Here is a 4,469-nt window from a genome sequence, read left to right as displayed (position 1 = left end):
TAACTGTCGAAACTGAATTTTGCTGTCGAAACTGAATTTTGCTGTCGAAACTGAACGCACTAGCAAGGTGAGGCTACACGTCGGTCGACTGACTTTTTCATCTCTGGCCAGTCGATTTTGCAGCCGTTGGATACGAAATCAAGGGCCTGCGGTTCATCTTCAACCTCCACCCCCTGAGCCGGCCAAACAGCAGCCCCCCGCCGCCCGCGGCCGGCGATGTGCCGCCCCGCCCGCCCCGAAAACACTCCCCACCGCTGGTCCGCCGCTGCCCCGGCCATCCCTCTAGGCCCCCCCTGTGCCGAGCTTTTTCTCCGGCGATCCCCACGCCACCGCCCCGCCAACGCCCTGCCACCGCCGGGGACCACCACCCCCATCCTGAACCCTAAGATAGATAGTGGGGTACCTCTCCGGCGAGCCCCCCTTCCCGCTGCGGCTGGTTCTTCCTTCACCCTGGCGGCATCGGAGTGAAGTGTAGCTAAATCGGAGCAGCATCGCAAGCAAGAGCAATAGCAAGAGTAGACCAGGCAGGGGACCGAGAGCAAGAATAGAGCAGCAGCGCGAGCGAGAGCTAAAGCAGCAGCAGGTCCTACTGATGTGGACGTCGCCGCCGAGGGAGCGACGCCGTGGAGGAAGTGGCCGGCGACGCCGCCATGGATGGAGCCGCGCCGTGTTGACTCGGGACCGAGCGCCGGCAGCACCATGAGATCGAATCAAGTAGAAAATACGGCGATTAGTGTACAACCTCTTTGGTGGCGTCGATTAGGCCGCAGCTTCATCCGAGGAAACGGTGATGATGATGCTCTTTCGGTGGTGCAGGTGAAGACGGCGGTGTGGGAATGGAGGTGGCGCGAAAGACGAGGGGAACGTCGGGGCAGCTCCTTGGAGGTGGAGGACGGTGTGGCTGAACCGGCGGGACGGTGAGATCGATGACGGATCCTCATCCGGTACGGTGGATGAGGGACGTCGAGGTGTTGCTGTGGACGACGTCGTCGGGGAAGAGGCTCCGGTTGGGTGGTGGACGGAGCAGGGTGTGGGGTTTCGTCGCGGGTTTTCGCGGCCTCGGTGTAGGAATGGGTGGGCGGATGGGATAGCAGTGGGGAACCATGGCTTAGAGACGCGCTTGTCCAAAATGTGGGGTAAGTTACGAAAGTACCCCCACCGATTTGAGGCGGTTCTTTTGGTTCAGGGGTACCATGGGCATTTCGCGTGTCGGGATTTCACAGGAGGTGGGAGTTTTCGCGCGCGTTGTAATTTCGGAATAGCAAGGCGCGGGTTGAGATGGAGGGAGTGGTCGGAGCACAACGAGACAAAGATATATCTTAAATATTTCAGGCTAACAAGGCGCGGATTGAAGAGGCAAGAGTTTCCCAGCACGATAGACAGAGACGCTAGCTTGAATTTTCGGCATAACAAGGCGCGGCTTGAAATTTCGGAAGAACAAGCTTAACGTGTACCCAAAAAAGACAATTTGCACCTCAACACGCACAACACACATACAAACACCATTTATACTAGAGTAAGGTACACGTGCATTGCACGCATGATATTTGGCAACCAAATTATGAATAAATACCACATTATAGCATGCAAGATTTGAGTCATATATGCATGATGTAGATGTTCGTTTAATTCTTATAGTTCATTTCATTGAAAATCATCTAGTTTTTATAAGAAAGCTAATCTATTTTAAGATTCATGGAATTGTGCGTCGTAAGACATAAAGTAAAAACAAATAATGGCAAATCATGTAGAAAAACATTTGGGCAATTCTGATACGGAAGATTATAGAACAAATAAGAAGTGCTTGTGTTTTGATGTTTGTGCATTATGCTTAAGTTCAACCATGGAGTCTTCTAGATTATACATGTGGCGAAATCTGGTGGAATCTAGATGATATCCAATGGCCAGTAGTGCTCAAATTTGCCATCTTTGGACCATCAGATTCGCCTCATCCAATGACCATCTTTCAAAGTTAAAGTTACCCGCACACAATATAAAAATATATATATAATATATATATAGGGGTATAGATATAGATATGTGATGCAAAAGCCGCCCATCATCTCCAATTAGAATAGTGTGTCCATGCACGGATGCGACGTGGCCAAATGATGTCTGCCATCAATATCTCAAATTCAAATCAGTCTGACCTTGTTCAATGTGTATACATTACAACATGCTCGTTTCCAAACCACACCGTGCAGATCTCCGTTATATTCATGCATGCATGGGTTTCAAACATCAGGATCTCTTATTCAAATATTTGAATTCAACTTTACATTGATTGTGACCTCACCTATTCAGCTATTCTTTTACACCCACACAGTAGTCTTCTCTTTATAATTGTACCACTAACCTTCTCTCGTGCATGCATGCACACACACTACCAGTCGGCATTATCCATCGCACGCATGCAATCTTTTTCTTCAGGTCAGTCTCCCATGAAGGCACACACCAACACACATCCCCCTCTCCATCATATCGGGCATTCTTTATCTCTCACGCGTGCATGCGCAACGATTGATGTTCCTCTATGTATGTGTGTATATAGCTAGGTCTTTCATAGTTTTCCACACAAACCGATCAATCGAGATATCCAGTGAGGTCTCACCCTCTTTCCCACGTCCACATCGATCAATCTATACCTCTCTATATAGGATTAACATATATAGCTAATACACCCATATTAATTATGTATCCAACGTCCCCCTCTCATCATCCATGCCTTCCGCTTCATCTCTCAGACGCGTGCACAATGGCGAAGATAGGGGGCAGTAAGGGCCCTGCCCCCTCCCCCCTAACATCACTATATATCAAGGCTAATATGAATGTGATCATTAGACAATTGCTGCTAAAAATGGTTTAAGTTCATGAATTGACCCTCCTCGTAAAGGATTATCAATGCTTGGCCCCCTAGCTCATTTATTTTTCATGGCTCCGCCACTGCGCGCATCAGCGCACATGTTCGCCCTCTCTCTCTCTAAATATCGATCTCGCACTTGTGCATTCCTTCATAGTCTCCCTCCACTCGGCCCCTCGCACCATCTTCTAGCCCCCCACCGGATTTTGCCACATGTACAATCTAGCAGACTCCATGGTTGAACTTAAGCATAATGCACAAACCTCAAAACAACAATGGTTCTCTTTTGTTCTAGAATCTTCCGTATCATAACTGCCCAAACTTTTTTCTAGTTGAATTGCCATTATTTGTTTTTACTTTATGCTTTACAACGCACAATTCCATGAATCATAAAATAGATTAAGGGCTTCTTTGATTCAAAGGATTCTCAAAGGAATTTTGGAGGATTCTAGTCATTAGGAATTTTTCCTATCTTGGTTGTTTGATTCGTAGGATTGTAAACCATAGGAATTTTTCCATATGATTCATTTGCACTAGATTTCATAGGAAACATCCCATCCACTCAAACCTCTTTGAAAGAATTCTGCGTTTTTTCTATGCACAATCAAACACTCGTACAATCATGTAGGATTCAAGACGAAATTCCACTATAATCCCATGTTTTTCCTATTCCCGCGTTCTTAGCTTTTTTATAAAAAGTAATTGATTTTGAATGAGATGAACTATAAGAATTAAACGAAGGGCTACATCAGGCATATATGACTCAGAGCTTACATAATTTGGTTGCAAAATCTGATGCGTGCAATGCACGTGTACCTTACTAGTACTTCGAGTATGTGCAAAACACATAAATTAGAATACCAATGGCACGCTACATAGTGTCTCTCTTACAGTTCATGAAGCCACGTGGCACATGTGTAGGCGTTGTCACGACCTCCTTGCGTGCATTGATCACAGTGACGTGCTGCTGGTTCCAGAAGAACGTACTCGTCCTCCCTGAGCCATACTGGCGGTACATGCACGAAGCGAAGATGTGCACGCACACCATGCACGCACTCATTCCTCGCACGCACACGCGGGTACACGGACGGATGCAATTTTGTACCAAGATCCACCCCATGTGATAATTTGACGCGTGTAAAGTCGTTCACTTCATTGATGGTCAATTAATACAGCGCATGCAAATTGAGTGGACGTGAGGGCGGAAGAAAGACATTATTACACCACTGTGCGCATGCGAGTAGTTAAATCGTGGGTTGCTAGTAGTAATTCCGTTGGTCTCCTTCGTATTTTGTGCCAATTTTTGACAGTAACATAATATTTACGCATTTGAGTAGTGTAGTAGTACTTGAAATTTATGTTCCGCTAAACTCATCGGGAGCCGTTTCGAGCCTCAAAACCAAAACCATCAATTAATCTTTACCTTGTTCCCATCACATTCGAAAGCCTGCTCACACCTACTAGTAGTACGTACCAAACCTGAACGTGTTCCCACTATGCAGGTATTAGTACTAGTGCTAGTACTTAGGTTATAAAAAGGGGAGCTACCTAACCAAAAATCACTCTACCTTTCCTCCTCATAAGTGCTTCTTCTTCTTCGTCCGTCGTT

This window comes from Triticum urartu, chromosome 2A (assembly GCF_056163025.1).
Source record: "Triticum urartu cultivar PI428250 chromosome 2A, HENAU_Tu73, whole genome shotgun sequence".
NCBI classification, from domain to species: domain Eukaryota; kingdom Viridiplantae; phylum Streptophyta; class Magnoliopsida; order Poales; family Poaceae; genus Triticum; species Triticum urartu.
Note: the sequence above shows the minus strand (reverse complement) of the source record.